The sequence below is a fragment of the Dreissena polymorpha genome, chromosome 5 (assembly GCF_020536995.1).
Source record: "Dreissena polymorpha isolate Duluth1 chromosome 5, UMN_Dpol_1.0, whole genome shotgun sequence".
Lineage (NCBI taxonomy): Eukaryota > Metazoa > Mollusca > Bivalvia > Myida > Dreissenidae > Dreissena > Dreissena polymorpha.
In genome coordinates, this window is record NC_068359.1 from 87820488 (window position 1) to 87836589 (window position 16102).

At 38.3% G+C, this 16102-nt stretch overlaps 1 pseudogene; it reads right to left on the reverse strand.

Moving 5' to 3' along the window:
* Positions 1-364: 364 nt before the first annotated feature.
* LOC127831435 (carnosine synthase 1-like) lies at positions 365-13347 on the reverse strand (annotated as a pseudogene).
* Between the last annotated feature and the right edge of the window lie 2755 nt (positions 13348-16102).

The following is a 16102-nucleotide window of genomic DNA, read 5'->3' on the forward strand; positions in this document are numbered from 1 at the left end:
ACATGATTGCGTCATTAGTCCCTGAGAAAGCTTATCAGGGACGACACTTTCCGCTTTGATGGAATTTTCCAATAATAGGAAGTCTATTTGTAACGAAAATCCAGTTACTGCGGAAAGTGTGGTACCTGATAGGCCTGTGGAAACTACACTGGCTAATTTTGGATGGAATTGTACACTCGATTAAGCAACTTTTTCCCCGAACGAGGCTCATACCAGAATACATGATTATGAAATTCACGACTTTTTATCATTTAAGGCACTACTGAGATTCTGATACAATGCTTGTATATAACAAAATACGTATAAATATCATGCACACTTATACATGTTTAGTTTTTTTATGTTGATTCATAACCTCGTACAAATATGAGTATCTTGCTTTAAACACTTCTTGCATTATACAACTAATAGGATATACTCGCCGATGTACATACAAAAAAGATATGCACCTTGCTGTGCTTCATGATAAATTTCAACGTTGCATGCATTGATTACCATTGTACATTATACATCCCTGATTTCATCTATGAAAAGTCTACATTTCAAAAACATAAGCATAATAATGAACCTTTAAAATCTCAACATACACTTCCTGAGATCTAAACTAAATGTTGGTTAATACCGGAAATAGCGGACGAAGTTTGAGACATTGTAGGTGTCGCTCTCGATCCCCAACTCGTTGCAAAGAGCTAACAACTTTTCGCGGCAGACGTCGGGGTCGGTGCCAGAAACACCTAAGCTTCCGTACGGCATCTCGTCTTCCTCCACCTCCATGTTGTCTTCCTGGAACATGTGGAACAACACCTCGCCGTTATCTTGAAGGCATTTTATACGTTCACGGAAGTGGCTGTCGTTTACAAGATGGCTGTGAAGAGACGGAAGTAACATTACTGTCATGAGGCGCTCGTACGGCTGGAACTTTGGCACGAACGGTTTAATGTCGCACGAGATCATGAACGCGCACATCGCGAGGTCGACGCCGTGCAGGCGCCTGATCCACTTGCGCAGATAAAAACCACCCATCCGACCGTTGATCTCGATGAGTTTTGGTCCACGGGCCGTCATCTTCATTTCGACGTTGAAGACGCCGTCGGAGAGGCCTGAGATACAAATAATACTGCATAAAAATATGTTCACATAAGTATTATAAAAATTGACGTAAATAATAGATACAAAAATACTAGTAACAGTGCGCTACATGCTTCCCCTACATGTGATTATTTGTGGCAAGTTAGTTTACAATGGCTGGACAAGATCGGACGGAAGGACGTGAAATGTGACTGGTCCGCTATATATCGGGCGAACAACAAGTGGGTTCAACGAAAATGTGTAAGCGAATGTAATGTTCTACAAGGTCATACTTTTCAACGTGTACATAAGGAACCCCATGCACAATACTAACTTGGACATTTTTGCTATATTTTTTTTTAATTCCCACTAATCTGTGTATCTATGTGTTCAAACCCAATTGACCCGTTTCAAATCTTTTAAAAATAATATCTGTTTTAAACTACCATTAGTAAATAAATGGGGGAAGATTTGTTTTTTAACCAACAATAGGATAAACTAAGATATCGACCAGAGTACTCTCGACTTGTTCTTGTTGCATTTTTTAAACATGACATATGGCGTTTTTCACAGAAAAGCTGCGAGCCCCGCGCGTATTTTAAGGGAAAATGGCGGGGGAGGGGGCTCAAGCTTATTAATATCTCTGACCTATATTGATAAGATGTTTGTTTTTCTTATGTTGGAATGCGGCAAATCCGGTTTACAGCTTTCATAGATGATCCATTTATTGAATCCTGTTTTAGGAAACCTGGACTTCAAACATGTGCGTTAAGTCCATACGAGTAATCCTGTCAATGCCGTAATTTACCGATGTCTACGCAGCAGTTGAAGGCGGCCACAATCAGCTGTGCCTGGCGGTCCGGCGGCAGCAATGACGGCATAGTGGCAGCAGTTTCTAAAACAAACAAGGAACTTGGTTGAATGCAAACGCGGAAAGCGTTTTTCCAGATTAGCCTATGCGAATTGCATAGGCTTATCAGGAACGACACTTTAAGCACATGAATTAAACCCTGTTTACTCAGAAAAATGCTCATGTGCAAAGCTATATCTGGTACTCGAATAATGCAATAACGGCCACACTTGTACAGTGAAGCTGACAGTTGCACTTGTAACAATCACGTGTCAATTAAACGCTACAAATATTCATTATGGATACCGAATGTCTTATTTATATACACTTCAATGAAGCCGTTGAAATATTTTCATTTACGAAAATAAACTTAACTCATTGAAAAATAAAATGAACCTCGACATTCAGCTTGTCAGGAAAATGGCGCAAAATCTCCCAGTTTTATTATGGGTTTTATATCTACACTACTCCGATAGTCAAATCCAAATTATGATGAGTTTACACTGTTTAAATAAATATCACCATCAAACCAAGAAGTCCTTCTGACATAGTTAACCCACGCAATCATAGTTTCTAAATGATCACATTATCAATCAAATGTTGCCACAAGGTGATGTTCATAAATCATTATGTTCATCTAACTCAATATAAAAGGATGTATGTACAGAATTAGAAAATACCAACCAACTTAGTACGATGTAGTCAAACGACATTTGAAATGTCATTTTGATAACGAAATCAATACAAAGTGAAACACTTATATCTACAATGAAACACGTAAAGCTACAATACCAAACTAAATCAAAAGGGACCAACCCCTGAAAGAGGGGAAGTTAGTGGGTCCGTTGTCGGAAATGAACGCCCCAACGAGCTTGTTCCCGTAGATGACCACGTCTACGTCATGCTCTGTGCCCCCGTAGAACTCCATGACAAGCGTTTCCGGCCCGAACCCCAGTCCTAACGCAGGGTGGTCGGCCTCCGTTTGGAAGCAGTCGATGGTGGCGCGATGTTGCTTCCTTAGCTCCTCGGCGCTTGTCACGAGCGTCGCGCCGATTGCGCTGTTTCCGTGCTCTAGCTTCAGCATAAGTGGGTAGCTCACCCTGCAAGAACGCAACGGAAAAATAAACACACCGTTTTACGATAATGTATATGATAAATTTCATATATCGTTCCATTTCCCTTCTACTATACCTAAGTTACCACGCTTTCTACCTAACCGGAACTTACTGGTTGCAGATGGCGTCGATGTCGGCGGGTTCCCGGATGAGGTAGCTGGGCGAGGAAAACTGGCAGGTCTTCACCAAGTGGGAGACTTGTGTATCCTTCTTTTAAACTGCCGACTGCGTTCGACTTTTCTTTTTAGCGTTAAGGGCTCCCTCCACGCAGGCGCCTTAAGATAACATATACAATTTATGTGTGTTTTATTATGTATTATTTGTGTTTATAGGTCAAAAACATTAATTGGGCACCCTCGACGTTGGCACTGAATATGTTGGAAAAAATATTTTTCAAAAATTCATTCATTATAAGTTTTTTTTTCAAATTACGTTCATTGATCGACCATTAAACAACAGTTTGCAATAATTATGCGTTGACAAAACTGTTTTCTCTCTACTGTTGAACCCTGTACACTAACGAGTATCGTGATAATTTTTGGCAATGATATTTTCATAAAGGGGTTTTAATTTAGTTTAAACCCTGGTTACAAGAGTGGGGCATCGCGGATGGGCTGCGTCAATCAGGTGGTTTCCGGTCAATAGCGTTAGTTTGCATCGACCAATCTTAATTGAAATAAGATAAAGCAAGCGTGTATGGAGACCTTGTTTGTGAATATATTTGATTCGATGTCAATGCAATTTTCAATTTAGAACTAGAATTAAACTTTCTGATAAATAGCTTGAGTATTGACAAAGATAATGCACTTTAATCTTGTACAACGGCAGTTTGTAGGAAGACCTCGGTTGGGATTGCAATTAGTTCCTATTTGGTCGAGTTCAAGGTCACTATAACTGAACAAAACAACAACAGCAATCATGCTGTTTCCTGTCAAAAAAATTAGTTTGCATCTGAAATATTAATAAAACTTATGACATAGCACGTATGCGTGGGGACCTAGCTGGAGATTTTAAATGGGGCTTTTCGGGTAAATATCAAAATCAATGTTATTAAATATGCAAACTTGGTTATCGCTGAATAACTAGACTTTGGATGGAATATAGCATTGGAATTTAGTTTGTATGTTGCAGCTTTTTGCTTTTATGCAGACCGGCATAGTTTTAAAGTTTGGGTCAGTTTATTAAAGACCAAGGTCGCTGTTACTAATAGAGAACAACAGATTTCTCAACAATTAAACTTGAATACGGATTAAGTTAGTGTGCTTATTTTTGTGTGTGCGTAACATGTGCATCAAGCCTGTGATTCCATTTATTGCCAGCATGGTCAAGATTAAGGTTAATGTTAGACTGTGACGTCAAACAAATTTAACTTGTGCCTCTGAAAAAACCGAGTTTTGATGGTAGGTATTTTTCTGAAAATTGTTTTCGTTAGCAGTTTCCATGCAGACCAAGATTAGGCTCGCACATCATTTTAATCAATAAACAATACGTTGAAAACCTCGGTATGTTGCGTTCCCTTTTTTCTTGCTTTACTAATCTGCTTAGGTGAATAATTACACGTTATGAGTCCTTTTAGCGTTTTTGTGCATGAGGTCTATAGAGGTATCATGCTTGAACGCATTTTATCCAGATCTTTAATTTACAATGAACAAGGGACAAAATTGTCACAAAACCAGATTTTCATTGTGAAAAAAAAATCTGATAAAGGGAGAAAACTCAAACTGAACTTTTGAAATGACCAAAAAAAATTAACCCCCTTTGTAAGTTTTTTTTTTTTAAATCTATTTTTAGTCGTGGCGACCTTGACATTGGAGATATTGACGTGATTCTTTCGTGGGACACACCGTCCCATGATGGTGAACAAATGTGCCAAATGATTTTAAAATCTCACAATGAATGACATAGTTATGGCCAGGACAAGCTCATTTATGGCCATTTTTGACCTTTGAACTCAAAGTGTGACCTTGACCTTGGAGATATCGACGTAATTATTTCGCGCGACACACCGTCCAATGATGGTGAACAAATGTGCCAAATGATTTTAAAATCTGACGATGAACGACATAGTTATGGCTCGGACAAGCTCATTTATGGCCATTTTTGACCTTTGAACTCAAAGTGTGACCTTGACCTTGGAGATATCGACGTAATTATTTCGCGCGACACACCGTCCAATGATGGTGAACAAATGTGCCAAATGATTTTAAAATCTGACAATGAACGACATAGTTATGGCCCGGACAAGCTTATTCCGCCAGCCCGCCAGCCCGCCAGCCAGCCAGCCCGCCAGCCAGCCAGCCAGCCCGCCCGCATTCGCCAATCTAATAACCAGTTTTTTCCTTCGGAAAACCTGGTTAAAAACATAACGAATACTATTTATCGAAATTGTATAATATTCGGATTAGTCTTTACTCAGCATTTTCCCACGTGAAAAAACCGCACGCGTTTTTGTGACATCAACACGCCAACAAAATTCAAAACAAGAAACCGTCGGAGACGGGTGATGCTCCCCAAATGTTTGTTGTTGTTTTTTTGTCACAATATTGCACTATATATTTAGATAAAAGAATACGTCTAGTAGTTGTGGAGACAAGAATTGAACTATATGTACAGTTCAGAAAATTTCAAAGGGTCATAAGTCTGTTGAAAATCATCTGACCAGAATCCGCTGATAATATGCACATCTCCTCTTGGTAGTGAAGCTTCCATAAAGTTTCATTGAATTCCGGCTATTAGTTGCTGAGAAATAGCCCGGACAAAAATTGTACACGGACGGAAGGACACACGGCCAGACGAAGCGGCGACTATATGTTCCCCTCAAAAAACTTTTGGGGGAGCATAATTACCACGGCCGAATTTATAAACATCGAGTGAAGTATCCAAGAGACGTTATAGGTATTAATTATGATATAGCCATAATGCTAATAAAAGCAAAATTAATTCTAAATTTACCAAAGGTAAACATGCATACACTTAATACTTTCCCTCTCAGAAGAAAATACAAAATGGCTAATTGCAACAGCATAGAACCAAAACAGCCTGCGAGAAACTCGCAGTTTGTTTAGCTTTGATGCTGTTTGCTAATCATCAGTATCTAACGGTTGCAAATGAAGCCTTTAAAACTTGAAACTAGTAAAAATGTATTCAATTAAAATTAACTTTTGGGACTAGACATGCGTCAAAATACGTATCTAAGAGGTGAAGGGTTAAATATAACGATTGTGCAACTATACAGCGCTGTATAATGAAGACATTGTTTTTCAGAAGTTGAGTAGATCTTAAGTTTAAGCCCTTGTATTTTACTGAACAATTTCTTGGAATTTCCAACCCTGTTTTCTTTATTATAGGCTCCAACTATAGGTTGATGCAGAAAAACACACACTTATTTTTCGTATTTGTCTATGGTAAAAAAGTCAAGGATAGTATACGGATCAATATACGGTATTGGACAAATGATGAGGTGTTCGGAGGCGATTGGTTAGGGAGGTGCAATTCTAAAGGAAGACGATTGTTTTGCCGTAGCGGACGTTATTTAAATCCATGTTCATAATACTCAATAGGCTTTCGAACAGATGTTCGTATTTTGAAATATTTCTTTAAATAAGTGTAGGCACAAAATTGTAATAATTGCAATCATTTCCAATAATTATACTTAGAAGAAACAGTATAAAATAAGAAATGTTCTTGTTCTGAAGTTCGGATCCGGGAAATCTAATCTTAAAGTCTCAAAAACGCTCAAAATCAACGAAAATTTCGTTAAGTATTTTGTAAAATAAAGTTACCACCTAAGCAATCAGTGTTCCTTATAGCAATAGCCAAAATATAAACGCTAGATGTGGTATGATTACATAGATTTTTGTAGATACAAAATGCTCGTTTGTATTTATTTATGGCCACAATTAATTCCCGCGAATATATCTATTCATACGACACACGAACACCATTTAATTGTTCATGTGTCGTATGAAAAGATATGCAAAACAATAATTTTGAATAGTAATGTTACTTTAATCTAATTTTCTACCACTACACCACTGATGCTTTTTGCATTTGGAGGGTAGTTTAAACTCTATGTCGGTAATAAAGGTTTTTTTGCAAAAGAATTCGATTGAAAACATTGCAAACGCTTTATTATTTCCGTTTTTGATTGACGATTATCAACAAACGAACTTATTTGTATAATATTTAATCAGGGGTGCTATTTTTCTGGTATTAATGAAGCGCATTCATTATGTCTTGCATATACGACACTTAATGTTAATTTGTCATGTTAAAATGTGTGTAAATATATACGTTTTCAACGGGCGGTTGGGGGTACGGCTAAATTTCAGCCCTCATAATAGCATAACAATCGCTGACCCCCTACCTCGCGCTCCCAGGATCTCCCGCACCATGGCGGCCAATGGCACCGCGTCCTCCTAGAACGTAAGGCAGCCGTCCACCTGGAGGTCTCGCTGCTTCAGGAGGCTGATGATCTCGGTCGCATGGTGCCTGTCGTTTGCGTGGTCGCCTTTGTCATCGTATGGGATTAAGACGTGTATTAGGTCCTTGTGTCTGTGGTTTGGGTCTGGATCCACTATAACCAGCTGTGTGCGAGAAATATGGTTTAATGATATTGGGAAAACACCAACTCCAGTGTTACGTTATTAATTACGATAAACAATCACCTGTCCCTGCGTTTTATACGGAATAATTATCAAGTTAAAACATTTTCCAACGCGTTAAATTCAGAATAAATAGCATATAACGTGGTCACATGAGAACCGATGGAAATAAACAGTTTTTAGTTGTGAGCGATGGCTCAAAACTAATGTAGAGCGAGTTTTGCAAGTCAGTCTGCTGCTAACTAGGATATCGTCAGCTCTACTACGCTAGCAACGATAACCACCGCATCTGCCTGTTCATAGTTCACCACTGGTACTCTGCAGTGTGTGAATGTAATCAATAGTATTCTAAGTGTTCCTAGAGAATCTTAAAATGTTAATTCTGCAAATTCTGCAAGTGTGAAACTACAATGTGAGATATAGTAAAGCTTCATCGTGCTCGTTTCTTATAGTAGACACTAGAATCGGCAGAATAAAACATTAAGTAATTCAACAAATTATCAGTAATCAAGTGTATCTAAAAATTGCACAACAATTTAGACTCAGAGATGCGCATGTATTACTGCTACTGAGTTGATTCTTGACGCGCAATGCATTAATTATTTCATTAACCTGGTATTTTCTTCATTTATTTATTTTATTTGACCTCGTGATCGAGTTTTTGACCTCAAGTAACCCATTATTATTTTGTCCGAGATATAATTGAACATTGAATAATTGTTCCGATCAGGTTCCATTAAGATTGGCAAATACATTATCATCAAGTGTGTTTACAAGGTTTCACTAACATCATATAAAGAAACTGCCTAACCGGCATTGTGTCATATACATGTAGATAACACCAAACAATGAGACTTTAAAAAGTCTTGAAAAGATTTTAATGAAGAAATACACTAACTTATTATATTATAAAAGACTTTTACCGCTAAGCATGCGTTGGTTTTCAAGAAATATCTCTTTTTTCACAAATAAAACAGCCATATTATAAAGAGAAGTAAACGTACATTTATACCACTTTTCTTCACCATCCTCCATATTCTCCTCTTGTGAAATCCGCCCGCATCTAACGCCAGTATTGTCTTCCCCGACATAAGGAAATACTGAGATCTGGTCAGAGCGGTCCTCACGAACGGGCGAACGGACATACCGTCCAAACCACCACACTCGAATTTGTTTGGATGAGAAACTTTCAAGACGGCCATATCTTTATCGCTGATATCGTTTCCGGCTGTCTTCAGAATTTTTTCCACTGGTTGCACAGTTCTGTTTTGTTCTACAACCATTCCGTCCGCGAATGATGCGAAACTATCGCGCACTGCAGCGTAACCGATGTACATGTGCGTATCCATATTCACCGCTACTGCCGTCACTTTGCCGTTACACTCCGTAAGAACGTAGTCGATGCCTGGGTTGGAACAGAAACGTGCCTTTGTAATATTGAACCAGTGTACCGCCAGTAATGCCCAGATCGACTACGACTTTAAAATATACCGGTAACACAAGCATAGCTGGGGAGTTTCACTAGTATAACCCATCGCCACAACAGTACAACAACTGTGATGATAATTTTGTTAAAAATGCATTTGATATTTATATTAGCATGGCTCTGGGAAAACGCAGCATAATCCACGTGAGTTAAGTGTCTTGCTATATTAGCCGGTGCAGTCCGCACACGCTGATTAGCGACGGCTATTTCCACTTCTATGGAATTGTTCATTTAAATCAAGTATCTTCTAAACGAAATGCCAGTCTTAGCGGAAAGTGTGTCTCTGATAAGCATGTGCAGACTGCACAGGCTTACCTGGGCCGACAGTTTACGCTCAACAATTAAGCCCCGTTTTCCCAGAGCGATTCTCATAACGTAACGGGAAGGGGAAAATTTAATATTGTTATGAGATTTAAGCGGCTTAAACTTGAACAAAATAATTTAAAGTGTGTTCTCGATCCTTCTTTTTTTTTAAATAAGTCCGACAATGCGAATAATATTCGACTTGATTTTACTTCTGCCGGAACCTATCTCACCAATGAGGTCCGTTTGCGCACGTGGCTCCACCCTCTCCTCGTCTGACCGTTTACTCTCGCGGTCCATGATTGACTGAAGCGCCTCCTCTGCGTGCGCGCGCATTTAAGTCTGGAATTCCGAGATAAACGTTTCGTCGACAATGTTCAAAGTTTTCAGCATGATTTCGAGGGACATTGGTACCGTCTCAGCACCTCTGATGTCGATTTGTTTGTTGAAAATACTGCAGATCGGCTTAAAAGAGAACGTCTGACAATTATTTTCGAACAAACTTGCAAACATTGGAAATAATTTCTACCCAGTCCCACAATTATGTCAGACCTTGTATAAAACTTGTAAGCTTGTACGAATTTTACATCACTTATTTCTATGCCTGCTGCAATTTGATCCGCGTTCTATGACAACCGGGCTTTATGCATGTGCGCACAGTGTCATCCAAGATTAGCATGTGCAGTCCGCACAGGCTAATCAGGTACAAAACTTTCCGCATACATATACTTTTTCATATAAAGGAGGCGTCTTTTTAACCAGTCTCCGATCTAGGCGGAAATTATCGTCCATGATAAGCCTGTGCGGACGGCACGGGAAAATACGGGATGACACTTCATGCACACGTATTAAGCCCCGTTTTACAAGAACGAGGGTTATTTCTCCACATTGAGTGCACATTTACAGAAACATTGAGTAAAGGTCAAGATAACAAAAAGGTATCGAAACAGTAAGGCGTTATTAATTTTGAAAAACAAACAAACCATGTAATGGTAGAAATCACATGCGCCGTTCTAAGAGTTTTTCCATTCCTCTCTTTTACAAATTGTCATTATTTACTGTAAATTATTCTAAAAAATATTTATGTACTTTAAAAAAAGCAGACGACAGACCGGCGTGCAGACGGGTGTGTTGTCAAAATCTCTGCAGACGATCGCTCGACATTTTACGCCGAAATCCGCGCTGGGCGCGACCCACAGGTACTTTGCGTCCTCGGTCCTTCCGGCGATCAGATGGTCGTTGTAAGCCTCCACGAGAACGGAGTTTGAGTCTTGAAGCTCGTTCAGCATTTTCAGCACCGTGTCCACAATACAGGACCGGTCTTCAATGCTGAAAACCGAGGCGTCCGAGCTTCCCATCTGTGTTCGTTTGGACGGTCTTATGAAAATCTTTAGGTAGTAGACTTGAAGGTAATCGAATATGATGATAATGTGGCAAAATTATAAATTTAAAGGGACAATACATTTCCATTGAAAAAAAAAACCTCAACTTATTTTCCATGGAATTAAACACTATGTGAAAAAAAAATGCGCATATACTTTAATATTAACATTCCAACACTGCTTTTTTGTTATTCCATTATCGAAGCTAATGTCGATATATTGATTATTTACAATACATTTAGATGCATATATATATATATATACTTTAAGTGTATTCTGAAAAACTAAATAGATTCACTGCGAAACTCATACGATAAGAAACAACATTTACCCTTTAGCGGTTGTTATTGGACAACTCTTGCAGGAATTTTGAGACTTTTTTCGCCACAAAATCCGGACTGGTGTTCCTTTCGTACTCGTGGATGACGGCATTGACAGGCACAGCAACCAGACTGTGTTTCGGTCTGTAACAGAACGCGAGCGTTTCGGGCGTTGCTATGCCAACGGAATACAGGACACTTCGTGACCAGAGCCGGTCATTGATGACGTCACGGAGGTCATACGAACTGCTCATTGGACAATCCGAATTTGCCTGAAAATATGTTATTTTTGATAACCGACACTTAATATGCATACGTTTCTTTTTATGTTTTTAAGTGTAATTTTGCTTCAAACTTCAAAGCAAAAATCGTTGCACTGACTTTGTTCATAATAATTTAAGTGTACAATATATTGACCAATCTGTAAAGAAATACCATTGAACACTGTTAAAATATGTGGCGTTAAACCCTTGATGTATCGCGAAAAAGGAATATAATTAAATAGATCGAATACCAATTAACATGCATGACAAGCATTTAAGCGATGTAAAATATTGTTACTGGCAAGATTTGGTGGGAAAACTGGGCTTAATGCATGTGTGTTAGGTGTTATCCAAGATAAGCCAGTGAAGTCCGCACAAGTTAATCAGGGCAGACACTTTCCGCTTTTATGGAAATTTTTGTTTACAGAAACTTTCTTCTAAATGAAAATCCACTCTACGGGGAAGGTATCGTCACTGATTAGCCTGAGATGACTACACATACCAATCTGGGACGACACTTGACTGACGTACATTAATTGAGCTCATTTTTTTTCCAGAACGCGACTCATATATTTGGATTACCCTGCATGGCTTGCAGAGTCCGTTACCTTAAGAAACCAACAAATGCTGGTGGCTACATTACTTAAATAGTATGTCCGTCGTTCCTCTGTCCGCCAGTGGCCGCATGAGTAAAAAATTCACGAGATACGTCACTTGCCTCGGCGGCTCGAATTCGTTAAGGTAAGTTGCGCCGCATGCGTAAAACGTGACGTCCTTGTGCACATATAGGGTGTAAATGCCCCGGTGGATACTAGAGGGGACCTTGGAGAGCCACGACGACGATAGGATCATGTATATTGTGCCGGGCGCCTGACGACCACCTTGGGTGGGGTTAAAAAATATGTATGGGTTATTGTAACTCATTCTAATTTCAACAATAATTTTTACTTATTTGAATTTAAGGTTATAAAATATAGACTTACGTGAACATTCACGTGTACACGGCAATAACAAAGTTTCCTCTTATTCAAAAGTCAAATACTCCTCCATAAGTGTCGTAATGATTACTGTAGATTTAATTTCTGCAAACAAATATACATATTGCTTTTTCAAACTATTTATATAGCAAGGAGGTGCAGGCAATAATTGGCAATAACAAAGTGCCAATTGGCGATACAAATCTATCGCGCATGAATTAAATAACCGAGCATATACCCTGAATCATGTACATATACATACATATCAATATGAATTATTACCCTTTGCCACGTGTGTCAAATAAAATTTTCGCATACCTCACTATTCAGTATGGATCCATAGAGGTTAGGAAAAGCGCGTTACCTTCCAGGCATATCGACGTGGTATTCCCGGCCCGGTGTAGCACGGCCACCACCGCCTTCTCTCTGGGCGCGTCCTTGGCGGCCCGAGGGGCGCGGGTGCGATCTACGGTCTCGGGATACCCAAGCTCGAACAGATGGTATTGCAACTCGTGGTACTGGCTCGCGATGTCCGCGTCCTCACCGGGAATCTTTCAAAAAGGTTGATTGTATGTTGCTAATGGGAAACCTATATCGATACATAATACTTTCTGTTCGCCCTCACCCCTCTAAAACAACCACAACAACAAAACACACACACACACATACACACACACGCACGCACGCACGCACGCACACACACACCCTCACACACACACACACACACCCTCACACACACACACACACACACACACACACACACACACACACACACACACACCAAACAACAACAGCATAGCACCAAACAAATTAAACATAACTGGCTGCTACATACCGCATTAGCCCACGTGGACACTGGTCCCAAATTTGCATCCTGCTTCCTTCCGACATTCGTGCTCGTCTTTGTAGCAATTTTAACGTCTTTCAAGTGGTCGACGTCGGTGTCAATTCCGGTGTTCACACTCTCTACGATGTCCATTGCTATATTTGATTGTGGGTAACGAATCGTGTATACGGTTTCAGTAAAAATTGTTTGCTCTGAAAAAAGAGAGCTATTATTTAAGAGTTATTTATCGCGTTAACATTATAAGAGCCGCGTTCCAGCAACTAAAATGCGATAATCCTTTTAGCAAACGCTGAATTGTAAAGAACAAGAAGACGTTTGTGAAATTGAAAAAGCGCATCGAATAAAGTCGCGTGACCAAAATAAATGTAAAAAACTAGTCAAAGTCTTGCATTACAAGGGCTGTGAACAAAACTTAAATCGTGCTATTACACTATTACATAAAAATCGCTGTGATTCGCTGTTTAACTCGATTATAGCAATAGAATCCGGTGAACGGATGATGTGTAGTTATTCGTGACGATACATTAATAATCAATGACACAGTTTATAAATACAGCGACACTACACAATCAATTGCATCTGTCGGTAAAAGGTGATCAGGTGATGCATTTCAACATGGTTTTCCGAATAAAGAACCTAGCAACAAAATAAACCTAAAGTGTGGGTTGAATAACGACCACGTGAATGATGACAATGAAGCAGGAGAAGCAACACCGAGCAGAAACCTCCCATTCGAAGACACTACACTAGGGCGAAGACGTAAATGTTTCCTCACGAATGTGTCATAGCCTAGGAATACGGCCGAGGACATACACATATTGTAAATAGTAATAATATACAGTTAAATGTTACTTCTGTTAGCTGGAATATTGCTTGTGTTAGTTAGCACGCAAATAAAGCAAAGTTTTAATAAGTTTTTATGTCCTTTGATATAGTACATTAATGTGAAACATGGGTTGAACAGGGTTAATTGCTAAACATAATTGAAACTATGTATGGGCATTTAAATCTTGTGTTAAGTCGTGTACAACATATTTAGACAACTTTAGTTATGCTGCCCGTCTACGACAAGTGAAGGTAACATCTAAGATTTTCCTTTCACTATTTATATAAGATTTGGAACTTTTGTTTACAAAACAGCACATTGTCAGGCTTAAATATAAACGAAGTAACATTAATTTTATTGTTATTTGGGGATGATATGGCAATATCAGGTAAATCATCAAAAGAAGTACAGAACCAATTAGATAAAATGTATCTGTATTGTAATTCCTCGGAGCTTAATGTTAACACTTCAACAATAAAAGTAATAATTTTTGCAAAAGGGATAAAATTTGACAAGACGAAAAATAGACATATAATGGTCAAAATATAGAATTCGTCGACAATTTAAATTATCTTGGCACGTTTTTTAATTACATTGTTAGTTTCACTTTCAATCAAAAACATTTAGTATTAATAGCCCTTAAGGCTATTAATATTTTACTATATAAATGTTAAACAGTATAATCTTCAGATGCAATAATATTGCCAGTTGTTTGATTATTTGGTTGGGTCTATTTGTTGCTATGCCTCTGAAATATGCGGTTTCAATAAACCAAAGAGATCGAACGCATTCATTTACAATTTGCAAAAGACTGTTAAACGTAAAAATAAGCACTTGCAATGCTGCACAATATGGTGGGTTGGGCAGATATCCATTGTATTTAAAACGTTATGAACAAATTAGTAAGTATTGGTTTAAAATTATGAACCGTACAAATATTATTATACAAACGATGTACATCCCAAAGACTAAATGATAGATATAAAGGATGCACAAATTGTCTGGGGAGCTTTAAACAATAATTAAACGATTACGGATTTTTTTTAAACAGCGAATATAACTAAAAGTCACGCTTTTGTATGCGAATTTAAGTGCAGAATTATTGACACCTTTAAACAGGAAAGGTTTTGTAATTATTAATAGAAGTTCTACTCTAGATATGTATTGAATATTTAAAACTCTTCTTGAATATGCATACTACTTAGATTTATTGCCAAAAAGTCAACGTTTATATTTTAACAATTAAGGGCTTCTGTCCATCTCTTGAGAATTTAGACCGGAAGATACGCACGCAAAAATATCCCTCATGAAGAACTTTATTGCCTTTGTTGTAACCAACGGGATAAAGAGGACGAACTCCATATCATTGGTGTTTGCTTATTTTTCCGGTAACAGCGGCAACAATACATTACACGTTTTTATTACACCAATCTATATAATCTTAATTTTCTTAGTTTATTAACATCAACATGTAAAGTTGCAAAATGTATTTTACGTAAATATAAAACGAAAGCTATTACCATACGAAATACTTTTACAAATACCACTTATTGAACTTTATAGTTTTCTGTACTTCCCTTCAAAGTAGTTTATTAATCACTTTCCAGTCATTCATATAATATGAATTATTTAATTTCTTTATGTCTTCTTTTTGCGTGTTTTGTCAAACTATATATTTAGTGAATGAAATGTAATAGTTTTTCCTTACTGCCTGTAAAATAATTATGGCTTTTCTTTTTAACAAAATTGCTGTTCTCTGCACTTATTTTGTTTCAAAATTCATTAAATATACACACGCAACACACACACACACACTACTTCTTTTAGTAACTTTTGCATAAAGACATAGGAGTTTCCTATGCAAATCTACGAGCCCATAACGTTTTAGGGGCCGAGATACGCGTACATTAACGTCCATCGCCATGCAGCTTCCCGATTCAAAGTATGATCCGCGTCATGCGAAAATGGGTCTTATGGCATAAACGGCAATCGCGCAGTCTGTTCAGGCAGTCCGCTACAGCCTAAAATGTCAATCAAGATTTCCTGATCTCATTAACGGAG